Here is a 23,455-nt window from a genome sequence, read left to right on the forward strand (position 1 = left end):
TGCTGAACTTTCTCCATTTACAGACAATTTGTCTTACCGTGGACTGATGAACATCAAGGCCTTCAGAGATACTTTTGTAACCCTTTCCAGCTTTATGCAAGTCAACAATTCTTAATCTTAGGTCTTCTGAGATCTCTTTTGTTCGAGGCATGGTTCACATCAGGCAATGCTTCTTGTGAATAGCAAACTCACATTTTGTGAGTGTTTTTTTATAGGGCAAGGCAGCTCTAACCAACATCTCCAATCTCGTCTTATTGATTGGACTCAAAGTTAGCTGACTCCTAACTCCAATTAGCTTTTGGAGAAATCATTAGCCTAGGGGTTCACATACTTTTCCCAACCTACACTGTGAATGTTTAAATTATGTATTCAATATAGACAAGAAAAATACAATCCTTTGTGTGTTATTAGTTTAAGCACACTATGTTTGTCTATTGTTGTGACTTATAGATAAAGATCAGATCAAATTTGATGACCAATTTATGCAGAAATCCAGGTAATTCCAAAGGGTTCACATACTTTTTCTTGCCACTGTAATTGTAAATGGATGCCAAAAAATATTTTTATAATTCAATTATATAAAACACCTCTCTTTTTCCTGCAATTTCCCCCATCTATGGTTATGTTACCCTGACCTTTAATTTCTCTGCCTTTTTACCAGTTGCAAGTTTTGCCACATAAATTCCATCAACATAACACCCTGCATCCCACTAATGGTTTTCATCTGAAGCTAGGCAAGGTCGTGAGGGAAAAACACATGAAAAATGTACATGTGAAATTTCACTAGTGACTAGTGAATATTTTGTTTTTTCACTACATGATTTTTTCATGTTTTTTTGTAAGGGAGGGTGCACACACACACACACACACACACACACACACCAGGAGCGAGAGGACGTTTGGTGAGAAGCTCTTGCCTCACATGATAATAAACCTTCTGTCAGATTGTCATTCAGAAACACGCACGCGCATGCAAGTGCATACACTCCTCCCTACCCCCACCTCATCGCCCCATCGGCACATTGTCATTCAGAGGACAGAGCTAAATGCTGCTCACCTCCCCCCACTTCCTCCCCCTCCCAACTCACCCCCATCAATCAGAGCACTGTCACGCTGCCCCCCCTCCCCCCCATTCCCTAACACCCCTCAACGCCTGCCTCTTAGTCTTAACGAAAAGAAATCGATCCTGCAACAGTCCCAGTCTGGAAATATACTTCAATGACGCCCTCTCTACCTCTAACTGACGTGACGCACTAGATCAGAGGGTCATTCTGTCTTATAACTAGGGAATGATTTCTACCTTTGTAAAGGTGTGTTCACTCTCCAGCCAATCAGTAATATCCAGAGCCAAGGAGACACAAAACCAAACAGGGTTGTGTGGACTGTGACCTTTGGCCTCTGTTCTCCTCACACGAATCCTCTTCACAGCAGACACACCCTCCCGCTCATGCTGTCCAGCTAGAGAGAGAGAAGAGGGAAGGGGAAGAGAGAATACTGATGTATTTAAACTCCTAATTAAACACACCCAGTAAACACTCAGAGAGAGAGAGAGACACACACACGCACAAACATGCACCTGAACTACGTTAGGAATAATACATTCACACTGGTAGGCCTATAGAGTACAGTATGTTGTGTTACTGTAGCCCTACCTATGATAACGTGTGCCCCCAGGCTGGCCATGTGTCTTGTGGTCTCAAAGCAGATTCCCCTGATGCCTCCCGTCACTATACCAACTCTGCCATGTTGTCTGGGCAGCTCTAGAGAAATGAAATAAACAAAAGTACAAATGGAATGGAGCAATAAACATGGTGCAAATCTTAGGGTGTTTTTACATGTAGTCCACTTTAAAATAACCGATCTCAGTCCTCTCTAAAGAGAACTCTGGGGTAAAAAAAAGCTAAATAATTCAGTTATCTTTGTATTCACACTGCCCTTGCCTTTGAATGAGGACTCAACTCTTTTGCCAGATCATTTCCCCTTTTTTGTGGTCCGAGTCCTCTTTGCATTCACATTGCAAAGATCGAAGATCTTTTTCCAACATTCACAAAATTTACTCTGGGTTTTTACAATATGCAGGACAAGCCATTCCATCAGATCGTGTTATCGGACAGCTAGATAACTACTTACAGTTGAAGTCGGAAGTTTACATACACTTAGGTTGGAGTCATTAAAACTTGTTTTTCATCCACTCCACAAATTTCTTGTTAACAAACTATACTTTTGGCAAGTCAGTTAGGACATCTACTTTGTGCATGACTGTAACGATCGTCTGGAAGAGGGGACCAAGATGCAGCGTGGTAAGTGGTCATAATGATTTTTAATGAGACACTTCAAAAACAAACAGGGAAAACGAAAGCCAACAGTTCTCCCAGGTGAACACACACAAGACAGAAAACAAAGAAATACAAAAACATAGAAAAATGAACATAGAACGCCCACCCAATGTAACACACTGGCCGAACCAAATAAAGAACAAAAACCCCTCTCTATGGCCAGGGTGTTACAGTACCCCCCCCCCCCCAAAGGTGCGGACTCCGGCCGCAAAACCTGACTCTGAAGGGGAGGGTCCGGGTGGGCCTTCTTACGGCGGCGGCTCAGGTGCGGGACGTGGCCTCCGCTCCACCCTCGGCGTCGCCCACTTAGGTGGCACCCCTGGCCGCGCCGGAGGACTGGTGGGCGACCCTGACTGCGCCCGGCTGGCGGGCGATTCTGGTTGAGCCCGGCTGGCGGGCGACACTGGCTGCGCACGGTTGGCGGGCGACCCTGGCTGCGCCCGGCTGGCGGGCGATTCTGGTGGCTCCGGAGGCTCCGGGCTGGCGGGCGGCTCCGGCGGCACTGACCCAGGATTCACCAGGCTGGCGGGCGACCCTGGTGGCTCCGGAGGCTCCAGGCTGGCGGGCGGCTCCGGCGGCACTGACCCAGGATTCACCAGGCTGGCGGGCGACCCTGGTGGCTCCGGAGGCTCCGGGCTGGTGGGCGGCTCCGGCGGCACTGACCCAGGATTCACCAGGCTGGGGAGACCTGAAGGAGGCCTGGCCCTGGGCGCAGGCACAGGACTCACCAGGCTGGGGAGACATGAAGGAGGCCTGGCCCTGGGCGCAGGCACAGGACTCACCGGGCTGGCGAGCGGCTCCGGCGGCTCCGGACAGGCGGGCGGCTCTGGCGGCTCCGGACTGGCGGGCGGCTCTGGCGGGCGGCTCTGGCGGCTCTGGCGGGCGGCTCTGGACTGGCGGGCGGCTCTGGCGGCTCCGGACAGGCGGGCGGCTCTGGCGGCTCCGGACAGGCGGGCGGCTCTGGCGGCTCCAGACTGGGAATGCGCACTGTAGGCCTGATGCGTGGGACTGGCTTTGGAGACGCCAAACTAGTAACACACACCTTCAGGCTAGTGCGGGGAGCAGGAACAGGACGTACTGGAGAGAGAGTGCGAGGCAGGCACCTGAGAAGCATGGGTAGTTGACTCAGGCCTCACCCCTGGTCCAGCCGAACTACCCGTGTGCCCCCCCCCAAAAAAAAAAATTGGGGGCTGCCTCTCGTTCTTCCCAGATAGGCTCCGATATCTTTCGATCACCTGGCCCCATGTCCAGTCTTTCCTCCCCAGCCACTCCTGACGAGACCAGGTGTCCATCTCCTCCCGAGCACGCTGCTTGATCCAGTTGTGGTGGGTAGTTCTGTAACGATCGTCTGGAAGAGGGGACCAAGATGCAGCGTGGTCAGTGGTCATAATGATTTTTAATGAGACACTTCAAAAACATACAGGGAAAACGAAAGCCAACAGTTCTGCCAGGTGAACACACACAAGACAGAAAACAAAGAAATACAAAAACATAGAAAAATGAACATAGAACGCCCACCCAATGTAACACCCTGGCCTAACCAAAATAAAGAACAAAAACCCCTCTCTATGGCCAGGGCGTTACAATGACACAAGTCATTTTTCCAACAATTGTTTACAGACAGATTATTTCACTTATAATTCACTGTATCACAATTCCAGTGGGTCAGAAGTTTACATACGCTAAGTTGACTGTGCCTTTAAACAGCTTGGAAAATTCCAGAAGAAGATGTCATGGCTTTAGAAGCTTCTGATAGGCTAATTGACATCATTTGAGTCAATTGGAGGTGTAACTGTGGATGTATTTCAAGGCCTACCTTCAAACTCAGTACCTCTTTGCTTGACAACATGGGAAAATCAAAAGAAATCAGCCAAGACCTCAGAAAAAAAATTGTAGACCTCCACAAGTCTGGTTCGTCCTTGGGAGCAATTTCCAAATGCCTGAAGGTACCACGTTCATCTGTACAAACAATAGTACGCAATTATAAACACCATGGGACCACGCAGCCATCATACCTCTCAGGAAGGAGATGCATTCTGTGTCCTAGAGATTAACGTACTTTGGTGCGAAAAGTGCAAATCAATCCCAGAACAACAGCAAAGGACCTTGTGAAGATACTGGAGAAAACAGGTAAAAAAGTATCTATATCCAGAGTAAAACGAGTCCTATATCGACATAACCTGGAAGGCCAATCAGTAAGGAAGCTAAAGCTCGGTCGCAAATGGGTCTTCCAAATGGACAGTGACCCCAAGCAGACTTCCAAAGTTGTGGCAAAATGGCTTAAGGATAACAAAGTCGAAGTATTGGAGTGGCCATCACAAAGCCCTGACCTCAATCCCATAGATAATTTGTGGGCAGAACTGAAAAAACATGTGCGGGAAAGAAGCCACTGCTCCAAAACAACCATATAAAAGCCAGACTACAGTTTGCATCTGCACATGAGGACAAAGATTGTACTGTTTGGCCATATTGACCATCGTTATTTTAGGAGGAAAAAGGAGGATGCTTGCAAGCTGAAGAATACCATCCCAACATGGGTGGCAGCATCATGTTGTGGGGGTGCTTTGCTGCAGGAGGGACTGGTGCACTTCACAAAATAGATGGCATCATGAGGGAGGAAAATGATGTGGATGGAAAATGATGTGGATATATTGAAGCAACATCTCCAGACATCAGTCAGGAAGTTAAAGCTTGGTCGCAAATGGGTCTTCCAAATGGACAATGACCCCAAGCATACTTCCAAAGTTGTGGCAAAATGGCTTAAGGATAACAAAGTCAAGGTATTGGAGTGGCCATCACAAAGCCCTGACCTCAATCCCATAGAAAATTTGTGGGCAGAACTGAAAAAACATGTGCGAGCAAGGAGGCCTACAAACCTGACTCAGTTACACCAGCTCTGTCAGGAGGAATGGGCCAAAATTCACCCAACTTATTGTGGGAAGCTTGTGGAAGGCTACCCGAAGCATTTGACCCAGGTTAAACAAGTATGTAAACTTCTGACCGACTGGGAATGTGATGAAAGAAATAAAAGCTGAAATAAATAATTCTCTACTATTATTCTGACATTTCACATTCTTAAAATAAAGTGGTGATCCTAACTAACCTAAGACAGGGAATTTTTACTAGGATTAAATGTCAGGAATTGTGAAAAACTGAGTTTAAATGTATTTGGCTAAGGTGTATGTAAACTTCCGACTTCAACTGTACATTTTGGAAGTTAATAGATTGCATTTAGTTAAAAGACAGTAATTGTAATCAGAAGATACTATTAACATGTCAATATTATTGGTAACAGAATAAATAGCAGAAGAATCACTGCAGATTAAATAATGCTGTAATTGAAAATTGTACACCCAATCTAGGCTACTGCCCCTAGAATAGAATTGAGTTAGATTAGATTTTGTACCCTATGTTGTGATTCTCACCAAATATGTTGTCTTCTCACACTATTCAAACCCCACCATCAATAAACAGCTTATGAAGCTCTATTAGCCAATAGATCACATATTGAAAACAAATAATCTGAACTGAAAACTCCACACATATTTTGGAATTTCTGTCCATCCTTGACAATTGCTAATCAATATCCAAAAACAGCACACGTTTTTTTCCACGAACCTGCACATGATCTTCTTCTCTCATTTGTGGCACCAATGTGAGGGGTTATGGCAGGGGAAATGGTGTTGCAGTAGTCTAGTGTGTGGTGAGGGAATAAACTGGGGAGCTTTGTGTTCACATTGCCCTAAAAAAGGGAACCGGACCGTGGAATTCAAGCGAACCGAACTCAGACCACCTCTCGAGATGGTGTGTGTCTGTGTCTGTGTGTGTGTGTGTGTGTGTGTGTGTGTGTGTGTGTGTGTGTGTGTGTGCTCAGTAGTAGAATTGGGACAAATTTGTGTTGTAGTCACGACAGACATATATATACAGTACTAATCAAAAGTTTGGACACACCTACTCATTCCAAGGTTTTTCTTTATTTTTACTATTTTCTACATTGTAAATAGTGAAGACATCAAAACTATGAAATAGCACATATGGAATCATATAGTAACCATAAAAGTGTTAAACAAATCAAAATATATTTTATATCTGAGATTCTTCAAAGTAGCCACCATGACATATTTGCACACTCCTGGAATTCTCTCAACCAGCTTCTTGAGGTAGTCACCTGGAATGCATTTCAATTAACAAGTGTGCCTTGTTAAAAGTTAATCTGTGTAATTTCTTTCCTTCTTAGTTCATTTGAGCCAATCAGTTGTGTTGTGACAAGGTAGGGTTGGTATCCAGAAGATAGCCCTATTTGGTAAAAGACCGAGTCCATATTATGGCAAGAACAGCTCAAATAAGCAAAGAGAATCGACAGTCCATCATTACTTTAAGACAAGAAGGTCAGTCAATCCGGATGATTTCAAGAACAGTCGCAAAAACCGTCAAGCGCTATGATGAAACTGGCTCTCATGAGGACCGCCACATGAAAGGAAGAGTTACCTCTGCTGCAGAAGATAGGTTCATTTGAGTTACCAGCCACAGAAATTGCAGCCCAAATAAATGCTTCACAGAGTTCAAGTAACAGACACATCTCAACATCAACTGTTCAGAGGAGACTGCGTGAATCAGGCCTTCATGGTCAAATTGCTGCAAAGAAACCACTACTAAAGGACACCAATAAGAAGAAGAGACTTGCTTGGGTCAAGAAACATGAGCAATGGAAATTAGACCGGTGGAAATCTGTCTTTTGTCAGATGAGTCCAAATGTGAGATTTTTGGTTCCAACTGCCGTGTCTTTGTGAGACGCAGAGTAGGTGAACGGATGCTCTCCGCATTTGTGGTTCCCACCGTGAAGCATGGAGGAGGAGGTGTGATGGTGTGGGGGTGCTTTGCTGGTGATACTGATTTATTTAGAATTCAAGGCACACTTAACCAGCATGGCTACCACAGCATTCTGCAGCATTACACCATCTCATCTTGTTGGCGCTTAGTGGGACTATCATTTGTTTTTTAACAGGACAATGACCCAACACACCTCCAGGCTGTGTAAGGGCTATTTGACCTAGAAGGAGAGTGATGGAGTGCACATTCAGATGACCTGGCATCCACAATCACCCGACCTCAACCCAATTGAGATGGTTTGGGATGAGTTGGACCACAGAGTCAAGGAAAAGCAGCCAACAAGTGTTCAGCATATGTGGGAACTCCTTCAAGACTGTTGGAAAAGCATTCCAGGTGAAGCTGGTTGAGAGAATGCCAAGAGTGTGCAAAGCTGTCATCAAGGCAAAGGGTGGCTACCTTGAAGAATATAAAATCAAAAATATATTTTGATTTATTTAACACTTTTTTGGTTACTACATGATTCCATATGTGTTATTTCATAGTTTTGATGTCTTCACTATTATTCTCCAATTTAGAAAAAATAAAGAAAAACCCTTGAATGAGTAGGTGTGTCCAAATGTTTTACTGGTACCGTATAGTTAAGCAAACTTTTCTATGCATGTTGTTAACCAGCACCTCAAGTACAAGATCCTAAGTAACAGTTGGTTGCAGTTCCCTGTGCAACATTAATATGAATAACATCACTTCCTGATATGGCAACTGCTCAGCATCTGACCGTATGGCGCTACAGAAGGTAGTGCGTACGGCCCAGTACATCAATGGGGCCAAGCTTCCGGCCATCCAGTCCTACATACTAGGTGGTGTCAGAGGAAGGCCCAAAACATTGTCAAAGACTCCAGTCACCCAAGTCATAGACTGTTGAACAATTAATCAAATGGCCACCCGGACTATTTGCATTGACACCCCTTCCATTCGTTTTTACAGTGCCACTACTCACTGTTTATTATCTAAGCATAGTCACTTTACCCCTACCTACTGTACATGTAAAATTACCTCAACTAACCTGTACCCCCACACATTGATTTGGTACTGGTACCCCCTGTATATAGCCTCATTATTGTTATTCTATTGTGTTACTTGATTCCATTTTTTAAAAATGTTTTAGTTTAGTTTCTTTTGCAAATATTTTCTTAACTCTATTTTATTAAAACTGCATTGTTGGTTAAGGGCTCGTATGTAAGCATTTCACGGTAAGGTCTACCTGTTGTATTTGGCGCATGTGACAAATAACATGTGATTTGATCAATATTGCTACATGTTCTCATTTTTTATTTTTACAAGAAAGGCAGACTCTACCTAACTTTGGCTTTTAGTCCATGTCTGCAATAAACTGGAATTTGAACTGAACGGTTGTTTAATGTCTCTGACTGTCCATTACATTATTTTGTAGATTTTATTTACATTCACACAGTCTTTCAGGTGTATAGGTCTTCGGGTGGCCCTACGAGGCCTTGTGTGAGGAGTGTTGATTACATCAGGAGGTGTTTGACCTGTGATGTTTGGATCTTATTGTTGAGGTGCAGCGTTCACCTCTAGGTTGTGTTCCGCACCCTGCTGGGCATCAGCTGGTGCTCTGTTTACTGGCTCTGTGCCAGGCTCCTCAACAGTGAGGAATTCCTCTATTTCTCTGCTCTTCCTCAGGTGTTTCCTGTTCCTTCTGAAGACTTCTCCCTGTCCTCACCTCGTAGGACCTTTGCTCCACAGGTCTGACTACTGTGGCCCTCTGCCACCACTGTTTCTGTCCTGTGAGTGGCTGAACTCTCACCCTGTCATCTTGTTGCAGCACTGTTAGATCCTTAGCAGAGGTGTTGTAGTACTTTGCCTGTCTCTGCTGTCTTTCTTTGAACCTTCCTGCTGACAGTTTGTCATCACCGGTCTCAGTAGATTTTCACTCATTACCAGAAGTGTCTTTGTATCTCCCCATGAGCGCCATTACAGGGCTGCTGTATGTTCCTTGTGATGGGTATTTCTGTGATCCAACATGGCCAGGTATGGGTCAGTACCTGCTCTCTTTCCTTTTGCCATTAGTCTTTTGGATGTTTTCACAGCCAATTCCACTTTCTCATTACTTTGCGGGTGTTCTGGAGATTATGTTTTGTGTTTAAAGTCGCAAGCCTTGCTGAAAGAGTACTGGGGGCCATTGTCTGAGTAAAGGATGTCAGGTATCCCATAGCGTGCAAAGTGTGTTTTCGGTTTTGGAATGACCTTTTTCGACTGTGCGTTCTCCAAATGGTCCACTTCCCAGAAGTTTGAGAGGTATTCAACTGTGACCATGAAGTCTCTGTCGTTGAAGTGGAAAAGGTCGATCCCTATTTTTTCCCAAGGGACGCTTTGGTGCTTCTTGTGGCCTCAGCATCTCTTTCTGCTGCTTCACACCCCATGCAGTGCAGGTGCTACATTGTTCCATTCATGTCTGGCCAGTAGACACACTTGCGAGCTCTTCTCAGACATCCCTCAATTCCTGTGTGAGGAATGGATTCTCTGCATTATCTCTCACCTGAGGGCAGCAGGCACAACGACTCGCTCACCTCTGAAGATAACAACATTTTGCACACTCGGCTCATCTCTGTTGTGAAAATACATGGCTACTTCAAAGGGTACATGTTCTTTCACTTCAGGCCACCACTGCAGGATCAACATTTTCAGTGTCTGGAGCTCCTGGTCCAGATCAGTGTCTCTCTGAATGGCCTTTAGTCTCTCGGAGACACAGGCAGGTCGGGCAGCACCACTTGTCTTCCAGGAACGTATCGGAGACTGACCTTGTAGTTTTGGAGTCTCATGATCATGTGTTGTAGTCTTTTTAGTGTGTTGAGAAGAGGCTTTGTCATGATGCTCTCTGGAGGCTTGTGATATGACTGCACTTCCACAGCTCGTCCATATGTGAATTGGTGGAACCTCTTCATGCCAAAAACCACTGCAAACAGCTCCTTCTCTATCTGTGCATACCTCTTTTCAGTCTCTGTCAGGGCTCTGCTGGCATATGCTATTGGTTGTCCTCCCTGCATCAAGGCTGCTCCTAACCCACTTTCTGAAGCATCACATTGTAGTACAAGCTGTTCTGTTGGGTTGTAGCATTTCAGCACAGGGGTTTGTGCAATGGCATCCCTGATTTTCTTGAAAGCCAGCTCATGTCTCTCTGACCACTCCCACAGTGAGTCCTTGTGTGTTAGCTGCAGCAGTGGCTCACAGAACTCTGTGGCGTGGCTGCAGAACTTGGCTAGGTAGTTTACCATGCCCAGGAAGCACTGCACCCCCTGCACATCTGTAGGCCTAGGCATCTGTCTGATGGCTGTCACTTTTCCTGGGTCCACTTTCAACCCCTCTGATGTTAGCAGGTGGCCAATATAGGGCACTTCCTTCGCCGAAGCTGCAGCTTCTCCGGATTCAGCTTGATATTGAGCTTCCTGCAACTGTCCAGGAGCATTCTCCGGTTCTTGTCATGGTCTAGAGTCGCTGCTTCATCATTGTCTTCTTCTCCCAAAATCAGGATGTCATCTGCAATGATTTTGACTCCTGGAAGACCATCCATTGCCTGGTTCAACTTACTCTGAAAGATCTCTGGGGCTGGACTGATTCCCATTGGCATGCGCAGCCACCTGTAGCGTCCCATGGGAGTAGAGAACGTGGTGAGATAGCTGGATTCCTCCTCCAGTTCCACATGCCAAAATCAGTTTTTCACATCACAAACAGAGAACACAGGTGCTCTGTTCAGATCTGGCAGCACATCTTCAATAGTGGGAAGTGGGTAATGGCTCCTCCAGAGCGCCTTGAGAGGTTTTAGATCAATACACACTCTTAGTTTTTCAGACGGTTTCTGCACTACGATCAGGCTGATAATCCAATCTGTGCTTTTTTCAACTGATTTTATCATCCTTCTTTTCTCTAGACCACCAAGCTCCTCTTTGAGTGGTTCATATAGTGCTGCTGGCACTCTTCTCTTTGGCAGCTGGACAGGCCTTACTCGCTCATCCATTTCCAGCTTCAGTTTGCCAGGTAAGCAGCCGTCTCCCTGGAAGACATCAGCGTAATCCTGTTTTATTTGCTCTTTAGTCCAGGATCCTGTTGTTTTCTGGATGGCCAGGATGTTGTGATGCTGCACTGTAATCAACTCCATTGTATGGATAGCCTTAATGCCTAGAATGGGCCTGTGCACATTATTGTTGACTACGATGAACTCAACTCTGTAGGTTTTCTTATTACGTGGATTGATCACTTTAAGTGTACACTTCCCCAGAGTACTCTTGTTATACATCACCAATACCTGACTGCAGGGCTCTAGGTGACTGGCTTTTATGAGGTTTGCAGGGATAACATTACAACTAGCACCACAATCTAGCTGAAATCTGACTTACATTTGTTGACCAGCATGGTTGTAAAGAGAGGTGCATTGGGGTCTGTGGTTTTCTCCTGAACCACATTGATGCTCTCTGACTTTGGCCCTAGTGTGATGCAGAGAACATCCTCACCGCTATCTGAGTCAGCTGACACATTATCCATTGCCAGGACTCTGTTTCTCTCGCACTTTTGTAAACCGTAGAGATTGTTTTATCACAGAATTGACATTTTTGTCCATATGCAGGGCATTTTTCATTTTTTCTCATGTGTCTGTCCACAGTATCTGTATTGTATAATGCTCTGTCCCTCTGTAGGGTCTCCTCTCCCTCTGTAGGGTCTCCTCTCCCTCTCGTTCCCTCTGTAGGGTCTCCTCTCCCTCTTGGCCCCTCTGTAGGGTCTCCTCTCCCTCTCGTCCCTCTCCCTCTCGTTCCCTCTGTAGGGTCTCCTCTCCCTCTTGGCCCCTCTGTAGGGTCTCCTCTCCCTCTCGGTCTCTCTGTATGTTAATGCATGCACTGCTACAGGGCCCTATGACTTTAGCAGTTCTTCCAATCTATATGCATTCTCTAAACTGAGATCAGTCTCTCTGAGTAAGCGTTCTCTTGAGTGTGGGCCGCACGTGCCACACAATCCTGTCTCTGATAAGAGAGTCTGTGATTACTCCAAAGTTGCAGGTGGCCACTAGAGTCCTCAATTCAGTGATATATTTGTCTAAACTCTCATCTTGGCCATGACTGCGCATGAACAAATTAGATCTCCCAATTGTTTTCATTTTTCTTGGGATCACAAAATGCATCCAGTGCTGCAATTACTCCTCAACAAAGAGAATGTATTTTGTATAGCCCACACAGACGGTCTCACAAATCTCTCTGCCTTTTCCCCAATGAGATAATACAGTAGCTTCACTTCGTAGTCATCAGGTTTTTCTCCCATTGTAAGAGCCATGTACAAATTGAATTCCTCTTTCCTTCTTTTCTAGGTAAAGGCTAAATTGCAATCATCAGTCTTTGTTCCCTCGGAGGTTTCAGTGCATTTTCCATAGCGATTTATTTATAGAATGGAATGTTAGCTGCTCACGAATCTGCTTCTGTCCCATAGCCAGTTTGCTTTAGCATCACTCACGAGCCAGCTAGCGTTGACGTTCGGCTCGATGACTAGCTTGTAAACGGGACACTTGTCCAAACTGCCGCCTGGGATGTATTCTTCAAATACATCGATGAGATCCAGGTTCTTTTGAGTTTCAATATGCTTTGTGTTGTGGTCACGACAGACAAAGATATATAGTTAAGCAAACTTTACTATGCATGATGTTAACCAGCACCTCAAGTACATGAAGACGGTAAGTAACAATTTGTTTCCATTTCAAGTGTAACATCAATATGAGTAACATCAATACTGCTACAGAACCCACTATTTATGGGGGATTTTTTACTGGGTGATTTGAAAAGTCATAGTCAATCGATCAATAATATAATCTGCAGCATTAGCTCCAGGTAAATGTTGCAATTCTTCAGCCATTCCTGGACCTGTGACCAAAAACAAGCTACATATGGACGGTACCAAAATAAATGATCTAATGACTCTGCCTCCTCGCAGCAAAATCTGCAGAGCTGGGAAGATTGTATCCCCCATATAACATTATATTAGATGCAATAATTATTTTAATAATAATTTAAATAGATATATTCAAAGTTTTGAATCCGCCGTCATTTTGCGTGTCAATTCATGTTTTCAATATTTTTTTTATTTAACCTTTATTTAACTAGGCAAGTCAGTTAAGATAAAATTCTTATTTACAATGACGGCCTACAAGTGTCAATTCACAAACCATGTGCCATGGAATTGGTACATCGAAAATCTCTTCCCAACTATTTTGCAATCTATATGGCACAACTGTCAATGTTTTGGTCCTTAAATGAAACTGGTATATATTTTATTTATTTTCTTTAACCAGTTTTGGTCTTTAATGCAGGGCCGACGGACAAGTTCCTTACTTTTTCTCCCTTCCACTTGCCTTTAATAATTTACAAATATCATACCTTTTATAAACATTTAATCAAGAAAAAATATCTATATATTTATTTATTTTTATTTCACCTTTATTTAACCAGGTAGGCCAGTTGAGAACAAGTTCTCATTTACAACTGCGACCTGGCCAAGATAAAACAAAGCAGTGCGACAAAAACAACAGAGTTACACATGGGATAAACAAACATACAGTCAATAACACAATAGAAAATCTGTATACAGTGTGTGCAAATTAAGTAAGGAGGTAAGGCAATAAATAGGCCATAGTGGCGAAGTAATTACAATTTAGCAATTAACACTGGAGTGATAGATGTGCAGATGAGGATGTGCAAGTATAAATACTGGTGTGCAAAAGAGCAGTAAAAACCGAAACAAATATGGGATGAAGTAGGTAGTTGGTTGGATGGGCTATTTACAGATGGGCTGCTCTGACAGCCGATGCTTGAAGTTAGTGAGGGAGATATAAGTCTCCAACTTCAGTGATTTTTGCAATTCGTCCCAGTCATTGGCAGCAGAGAACTGGAAGGAAAGGCGGCCAAAGGAGGTGTTGGCTTTGGGGGTGACCAGTGAAATATATCTGCTGGAGCGCATGCTATGGGTGGGTGTTGCTATGGTGACCAGTGAGCTGAGATAAGGCGGGGCTTTACCTAGCAAAGACTTGTAGATGATCTGGAGCCAGTGGGTTTGGCGACGAATATGTCGCGAGGACCAGCCAACGAGCGCATACAGGTCGCAATGGTGGGTAGTATATGGGGCTTTGATGACAAAACGGATGGCACTGTGATAGAGTGCATCCAATTTGCTGAGTAGAGTGTTGGAGGCTATTTTGTAAATTACATTGCCGAAGTCAAGGATCGGCAGGATAGTCAGTTTTATGAGGGTACAAAATTAAGGAGGCTTTGTTGCAAAATAGGAAGCTGATTCTAGATTTAATTTTGGATTGGAGATGCTTAATATATGAGTCTGAAAGGAGAGTTTACAGTGTAGCCAGACACCTAGGTATTTATCAATTAGTATATTTGAGTTTAACCACAATATTTGTTGTATTATTTGTCCTGTCTTTTCTGGTGGATTAAACTGAAATTGCAACCAACTTTCTACGGCTTGTTTAAAAAAAGAACGATATTTTGGAGATTATTTCGTCTTCAAATAACCGTAAGTGAGCGGTTGTAATCTGAATAAGGGGGAAAAGGCCATTCTTGAACATGGGGTGAGACTAATTTAAGTATAACTTTTGTATGACTGACGCCTTTAATGAGAGGTCTAATGCTTTAATATTTTATCATGTATGCCCTCCGAATTGATATTCATTATATAAATAGACCCTTTTAATTTTGTCTCGCTTGCCATTCCAAATAAAATGGAATATTGTTTGCTCATATAATTAAAAAAACAGGTCTCTAGGTGTAGGCAAAACCATAAGCAAATAGGTGAACTGTGATATGACTAAAGAGTTCCACAAATAGACAGGTGTTTTCCTTTCCAGGGTAGCAAGATCGTATCTATTTTTGCTAACTTTCTTTTTACATTTATTGGAGTGAGATCATTTCTTTCTTTCGGGATATGTTTACTGACTATATCCACATCCCGTCAGACCATTTTATTGGTAAACTATCTGGTAATGTGAAAGTTGTATTTTTTTGTGACCCAATACGTAATATAATACACTTATCATAATTTGGGTTTAATCCAGAGAGGTTAGAAAAAGTATCTAGATCCTCTATGAGGCTGTGGATGGATTCTAATTGTGGATTTAAAAGAAAACATGAATCATCAGCGTACAATGACACGTTTGTTTTTAAGCCCTGGATTTCTAATCCTTAATACACTGCTCAAAAAAATAAAGGGAACACTTAAACAACACAATGTAACTCCAAGTCAATCACACTTCTGTGAAATCAAACTGTCCACTTAGGAAGCAACACTGATTGACAATAAATTTCACATGCTGTTGTGCAAATGGAATAGACAATAGGTGGAAATTATAGGCAATTAGCAAGACACCCCCAATAAAGGAGTGGTTCTGCAGGTGGGGACCACAGACCACTTCTCAGTTCCTATGCTTCCTGGCTGATGTTTTGGTCACTTTTGAATGCTGGCGGTGCTTTCACTCTAGTGGTAGCATGAGACGGAGTCTACAACCCACACAAGTGGCTCAGGCAGTGCAGCTCATCCAGGATGGCACATCAATGCGAGCTGTGGCAAGAAGGTTTGCTGTGTCTGTCAGCGTAGTGTCCAGAGCATGGAGGCGCTACCAGGAGACAGGCCAGTACATCAGGAGACGTGGAGGAGGCCGTAGGAGGGCAACAACCCAGCAGCAGGACCGCTACCTCCGCCTTTGTGCAAGGAGGAGCAGGAGAAGCACAGCCAGAGCCCTGCAAAATGACCTCCAGCAGGCCACAAATGTGCATGTGTCTGCTCAAACGGTCAGAAACAGACTCCATGAGGGTGGTATGAGGGCCCGACGTCCACATGTGGGGGTTGTGCTTACAGCCCAACACCGTGCAGGACGTTTGGCATTTGCCAGAGAACACCAAGATTGGCAAATTCGCCACTGGCGCCCTGTGCTCTTCACAGATGAAAGCAGGTTCACACTGAGTCTGGAGATGCCGTGGAGAACGTTCTGCTGCCTGCAACATCCTCCAGCATGACCGGTTTGGCGGTGGGTCAGTCATGGTGTGGGGTGGCATTTCTTTGGGGGGCCGCACAGCCCTCCATGTGCTCGCCAGAGGTAGCCTGACTGCCATTGGGTAGCGAGATGAGATCCTCAGACCCCTTGTGAGACCATATGCTGGTGCAGTTGGCCCTGGGTTCCTCCTAATGCAAGACAATGCTAGACCTCATGTGGCTGGAGTGTGTCAGCAGTTCCTGCAAGAGGAAGGCATTGATGCTATGGACTGGCCCACCCGTTCCCCAGACCTGAATCCAATTGAGCACATCTGGGACATCATGTCTCGCTCCATCCACCAACGCCACGTTGCACCACAGACTGTCCAGGAGTTGGCGGATGCTTTAGTCCAGGTCTGGGAGGAGATCCCTCCAGGAGACCATCCGCCACCTCATCAGGAGCATGCCCAGGCGTTGTAGGGAGGTCATACAGGCACGTGGAGGCCACACACACTACTGAGCCTCATTTTGACTTGTTTTAAGGACATTACATCAAAGTTGGATCAGCCTGTAGTGTGGTTTTCCACTTTAATATTGAGTGTGACTCCAAATCCAGACCTCCATGGGTTGATAAATTGGATTTCCATTGATTATTTTTGTGTGATTTTGTTGTCAGCACATTCAACTATGTAAAGAAAAAAGTATTTAATAAGATTATTTCTTTCATTCAGATCTAGGATGTGTTGTTTAAGTGTTCCCTTTATTTTTTTGAGCAGTATATTATTGTTGGATCTGATTTTAACAGCTAAAATGTCAATGGTAATAATAAATAGATATGCCGATAGTGGACAACACTGTTTTACTCCTCTTGACAGTTTAAAACTTCATGAGAAGTAGCTATTATTTACTATTTTACACCTGGGGTTACTATACATAACTTTAACCCATTTTATAACAGATTCTCCAACATTGAAATATTCCAGGCATTCATATATATTTTACATTGTAGAATAATAGTGAATAACTTAAAACTACGAAATAACACATAAGGAATCATGTAGTAACCAAAAAAGTGTTAAATAAATCAAAATATATTTTGGATTTTAGATTCTTCAAAGTAGCCACCATTTCCCTTGATGAAAGCTTTGCATTCCATGAGCGCAGCATTTATTTTTCAACTCGAAAACAATGAGCCCAATCAGTCCTCCATGACAACAAAATCATAAACAACGGAGTAAGGCTGGCTAATAAGTCCTTAATTTTGGGGTCATGCTCAGGTAAAACAATTTGGCTAATCTATACTTCCATATTTCCAAGTCCTATTCTTGAAGATCAAGGGGTATAACATTTATTGAAACGACTGGAATTCTGATAGACTTTGGTTTTTAATGTAAAGATATCATTTAATTGTATTATTATATGTAGTAGAAAGCGATGGGTTAGAAGAAGTCTACATAACCAACTCATAAAGTAAAATGTAACATCAATATATGGCCACTATGTAAACTTTAACATTGATTTATCCTTCAATAGATGTCTTTCTAATCTAAAAGTCACGGAATGTAATCAGATCACATTACTGAGTTTGGGTAATCCAAAAGTTTACAATTTTATACAGGTAACTTGTAACTGTAATGGATTACATTTAGAAAGTAACATACCCAACCCTTCTGCACTGGTATGCCATTCAGCCCTGGAGTTTTCCCGGACTTAAAGGCTTTAATTGCACCAAGAAGTTCCTCCTATTTAAGACTTAACCTGCGTGTGTGTATTTTATTTTATTTATTAGGATCCCCATTAGCGAAAATAGACATTACAGACAAAGACTTTACAATTTACATACATTGAGAAAGAGAGAGAGAGTGTGAGTGAGTGAATGAGTGAGCTTCTAGGTTCAGGGTGAGTGAGGTGGCCCACACCTCTGTATTGGAAATCGCATCTCACGCATGACTGTGGGATTATTTAGGATGATGGGACAGTATTGTGACAGCTTCGCGGGCGTGTACACACACACTATCGCATACACACACTACCGTATACACACATGCACACATGAATACATACACAACCACATTCTCACATAATCACACAAATGAACACGAAAAACACACATCCCTTCGGATTGGGATTGTTGTTCAGCAATGTGTACTAATAAGATCATAGACAGACTTATCACAGTGTTGCTGTGTGTGTGTGTGTGTGTGTGTGTGTGTGGTGTGTGTGTGTGTGTGTGTGTGTGTGTGTGTGTGTGTGTGTGTGTGTGTGTGTGTGTGTGTGTGTGTGTGTGTGTGTGTGTGGTGTGTGTGTGTGTGCAACATGTTGCATAACTCAAAGATAAGTACAGTGGACATGAAGCATGACAGAACTCGAGGGTATGTGTGCTATCCAGCACAGAGAATACATTCAGTTTAGCCCAGGACTAAGAACTTCCAATGGCTAATGGAGCCTCGAAGCCCAGGGCTAAGGGAGGTTTGAAAGTGGAATAACCCCAACCTTAGCCCAGGGTTTAGCCGGACCTGCTCCAGATTAGGGTTAGTAGTACCGACTTTTAGATTTTTTCCCCCCGGAAATCACCCAAGACAGCCAGTGTGGCCCTGGGGTTTGGTCTAGTGGTTACTGCCAACGCCTTTGGTATATGTACATCAATATGATCGAGTGTTGGATTGAATCCCCGTCCTACCGCTATTCCCACACAACCTTCTCTTTCTATTACCTGGCTGTTTCTACTCTCTTCATCATAAAACATTTTAAAATGTGGGCTTCAGGGAACACGTGTGAGCCGGCCTTTAACCCTGGTTTAGTGTTAATCCTTGGGTTAACAAATGCCTGTGTGCAAGGAGGGTAAACTAGCCATGGGACAGTTTTAGCCTGGGTTAAAGAGATTGATAAGGAGGTACCGTCTGTAAGGAAGGAGAAAGGAGGGAGAAAGAGCGGGTGGGGTAAGAGGGAGAGGAAGGAATATCTACCTCAATGACCTCTTACCCCTGCCATCGACTTGTTACTAGAACCCAGTGTATATAGCCAAGTTATCATTACTCATTGTGTATTCCTTGTGTTATTATTTTTTATATTATTTAACATTTTTTCTCTCTGCGTTGTTGGGAAGGGCCCATAACTAAGCATTTTACTGTTATTCTACACCTGTTGTTTACGAAGTGTGTGACAAATACAACTTCATTTGATTTGAAGGGAGTAAAGAAGGAGATGGAGTGACAGAAGGAGAGAGGGGGAGGGAAGGAGAGGATAATGACAGGTCACATCACAGGGACCTTGAGCTCATAGCACAGACAAAGAGGAAACCGTGGGGGGCCACTTTATACTGACATCTCAAAAAATACTATGAGTCACACACAGTACAGGACTCTGGCTTTACCACGGAATGTTTGATAATAATAACTACAGAGTACGAGAATGATGACACAGACGGTGTGTGTGTGTGTGTGTGTGTGTGTGTGTGTGTGTGTGTGTGTGTGTGTGTGTGTGTGTGTGTGTGTGTGTGTGTGTGTGTGTGTGTGTGTGTGTGTGTGTGTCTAGACGATCTACAGTTGACCATGATAGGTTGACCAGCCTGACTCCTAGAGAAGCGACTTCAGTCCCTCGTAGCCCAGTCAGAACACTGTCTATGTGGAAGCTCATCTGTACAAAATGATGGAGCCTGTTCCATGTTGGCTTGATGAACGATGTTTTTTGGTGTAAAAATATTTCATATTTCACCGACTGTCTCACATACCATAACCTAGTTGTAGTGTTAGTAATCTAAAGACATCTGTTCCCTATACTGTCATCTTCCTGTGTGACACGAACACTTAGTCTCGGCCCATGTGATCTCCACACACACAAGGATGGACCGCTTCACTGACCCTCAACCTAGAAATACACTATCTAACATACACACACGCGCGCACACGCACATCCACACACACAGAGAAAGGCGGCTGTATCTTCTGTCCTTGATGTGTCCTTCAGCCCCTCATGTTGCTATTCTGGATGGTTTATCTGTTTCTTCCAGGCAGGATAGAAGCCGTTATTCTGTCAGTCAGTTTATACAGCTTCAGCTGGATCAGAACACTGTCGATCTATTTATACTTTATTTAAGTCGGCCTATTATTTAAGTATATGGACAAATAAAATTTTACATTTCAAGGGTGTGTGAGGAATTTTCTACAGACACGTTGATTTATCTTGAGCATTGAATGTCCCCAAGAACACAGTGGCCTCCATCATTCTTAAATGGAAGATGTTCAGAACCACCAAGACTCCTCCTAGAGCTGGCCACCCGGCAGCAATCAGGGGAGATTTATTTAACTGTTATTTTACCAGGTAAGTTGACTGAGAACACATTCTCATTTACAGCAATGACCTGGGGAATAGTTTCAGGGGAGAGGAGGGGGATGAATGAGCCAATTGTAAGCTGGGGATGATTAGATGACTGATAGTATGAGGGCCAGATTGGGAATTTAGCCAGGACACCAGGGTTAACACCCCTACTCTTACGATAAGTGCAATGGGATCTTTAATGACCTCAGAGAGTCAGGACACCCTATAACGTCCCATCCAAAAGACAGTACACTACAGATGGATATTTTTTTAGACCAGAGGAAAGAGTGCCTCCTCCTGGCCCTCCAACACCACTTCCAGCAGCATCTGGTCTCCCATCTAGGACCAACCCTGCTTAGCTTCAGAAGCAAGCCAGCAGTGGGATGCAGGGTGGTATGCTGCTGGCTAAATGGACCTTGGTCAGGGAGGTGACCAAGAACCTGATGGTCACCCTGACAGAGCTCTAGAGTTCCTCTGTGGAGATGAAAGAAACTTCCAGAAGGACAACCATCTCTGCAGCACTCCAACAATCAGGCCTTTATGGTAGTGGCCAGATGGAAGCCACTCCTCACTAAAAAGCACATGACAGCCCCCTTGGAGTTAGCCAAAAGGCACCTAAAGACTCTCAGACCATGAGAAACAAGATTCTCTAGTCTGATGAAACTGACTGGGGCAAAGGTTCACCTTCCAACAGGACAACAACCCTAAGCACACAGACAAGACAACACAGGAGTGGCTTCAGGACAAGTCTCTGAATGTCCTTGAGTGGCCCAGCCAGAGCCCAGACTTGAACACGATCGAACAGCTCTGGAGAGACCTGAAAATAGATGTGCAGCAAAGCTCCCCATCCAATCTGACAGAGTTTGAGAGGATCTGCAGAGAAGAATGGGAGAAACTCCCCAAATACAGGTGTGCCAAGATTGTAGCGTCATACCCAAGAAGACTAGGATGCTGTAATCGCTGCCAAAGGTGCTTCTCACACACATGCACACAGACACACGCACTCAGACACACACACTCAGACACACTCACTGCCAAGTGGTCGACATGCCTAAAGGTGTATTATGTATTGAATACAACCACGCAACATTGACTCAGCATGGCTATGATGATTAGAGGAATAAATGGCATGCTCATTGCTATTCTTGTAACAAATGTATTTGGGTGCAGGGTTGTAAAGGCATATGATAGAAGAGATTAATCCCACACTGAAAGACAGATTTTTTTATTGGGCAGCAGCAGTCAAAAACGAACGCGTTTGTCAGCGTCAGGGTATAGAGTACTAGCGACAAACATCAAATGATTAATGCATGACACAAGAAAAGCTCATGTAAGAAATTGGATTCAATAGGGTGAAGAACAATCTTGTTTTTTAAATCTTCTTGTTTGATCGCGTTAGGCGGCAGGTAGCCTAATAGTGAAAAGCGTTGAGACAGTAACCGAAAGGTCACTGGTTCTAAACACCGAGCCGACTAGGTGAATGTTGCTCTGAATAAAAGCGTCTGCTAAATGTAAAAATGTTCGATGTTAATGCCAATGTCAGATCATATAGGACTATGCAGCTCATATGCTCAACCCACGTATGCAAGGGCGAACACACACACACACACACAGCGATGATACATTGGTATCACCACAGCCCAAACTTGCCCACTGGGACAGCGCCGGTTCCCGCGTGGTGTCATTGCCTGTCCTCGTGCGCTCATCTGGTATTCTAGCCGTTACCTCTCCGCTCATACTGGAGACGATAACAGAACATTCCTGCCGCGGGCATTGTGTTACTTCAGTCTCTGTGGCCAGCCCACACACTGTTACTGTTATTTGGGGGCATTACAGGCGAATAAGACCCCAATTACACCAAAACGAAGACAAATTTATGCTCCTCGTTTTGTATTGTGAATGGCCAAAAAAAATAAATAATATATATAATTCCCAACTGACCTTCTTGCCAGGTTTCTATCTCCAAAAAGAGATTTTTAGCCTCAAGACATATCTGGTAAATAAGATTATACATACATTTCATAACGGACTGGAACCTGGAGGCGCAACCGGGAACCTATGCGCGGGACTGTCTGTTTCTGTTTCACTTGTTCTGACACTACAGAGCCACACACATACACACAAACACAGGAACGTGAAGCAGAGGAGACGTGCTGACTTACCAGGGTGACCCTCTTTCAGACGGGTCTCTCTCCACCGTTAGGTTATTCGGTGGTTTTCCCGGTGTTAATCAGATCAGATGCCGTGGTCGCAGTCCACGTCTCTACAGATGTACCAGAGGATCACATAGAGGATGAGGAGGATGGCGAAGATGAACAGAGCTACTAGAATAGCCTTGTTCACTGGAGAGAGAAACGACTGCATGACAGAGCTCATCGGCAGACAGTGTGTGACAGCACAGTGTGTGTGTGTGTGTAGGTTTCTGTGTGTGTGTTTCCACGCTAAGTGTCTCAATAACACACTTCTCTGCTCTCTACCAGCATTAACTGTTGAGGATGGATGTGCGGAATCCTCACACAATTATTCACACAGTCACCTAAACACCCACACACCCACTCACACAAGCAAACAGCTCAGGCTTCCCAATTCCTGAGAGCAGAAATCCAGAAATCCACCAGAATTCCGCTCTGTTACATAGTCGTTATGACTCAGATGTCTCTGTCTATTAAACAAAACGGTATCTCCATGTATGAAATTCACAGTCAACAATACTGATGAATCCAACAATGAACTTAATGATGGATAAAGACTAAATAATACATCTAAAATCAACCAGAACACATTTGAATCGGAGGATTTCCAAGTTGCGAGCTGTTGCAGCTTGCTGCGCTCAGTTAGCGAGTCGCGAAGGAAACCGGTTGATTAGTATTCCTATCCTCTCCGTGAGGCGTGCATGTGGTGAACTCGGTTAAAAGTGCCTGAGGGCGACCAGCAGGCAGCACACG

The 23,455-nt window shown here is 44.1% G+C and overlaps 1 long non-coding RNA gene across 1 annotated transcript; it reads right to left on the reverse strand.

Annotated features, from left to right (window-relative positions):
• Positions 1-1,145: 1,145 nt before the first annotated feature.
• LOC106582228 (uncharacterized) lies at positions 1,146-22,995 on the reverse strand. The gene is made up of 3 exons (XR_014382055.1): positions 22,673-22,995; positions 1,653-1,760; positions 1,146-1,458 (listed from the first exon to the last, which is right to left on the reverse strand). It is a non-coding gene; the product is annotated as an uncharacterized LOC106582228 (long non-coding RNA).
• Positions 22,996-23,455: the final 460 nt, after the last annotated feature.

The sequence above is a fragment of the Salmo salar genome, chromosome 21 (assembly GCF_965601325.2).
Source record: "Salmo salar chromosome 21, fSalSal1, whole genome shotgun sequence".
NCBI classification, from domain to species: domain Eukaryota; kingdom Metazoa; phylum Chordata; class Actinopteri; order Salmoniformes; family Salmonidae; genus Salmo; species Salmo salar.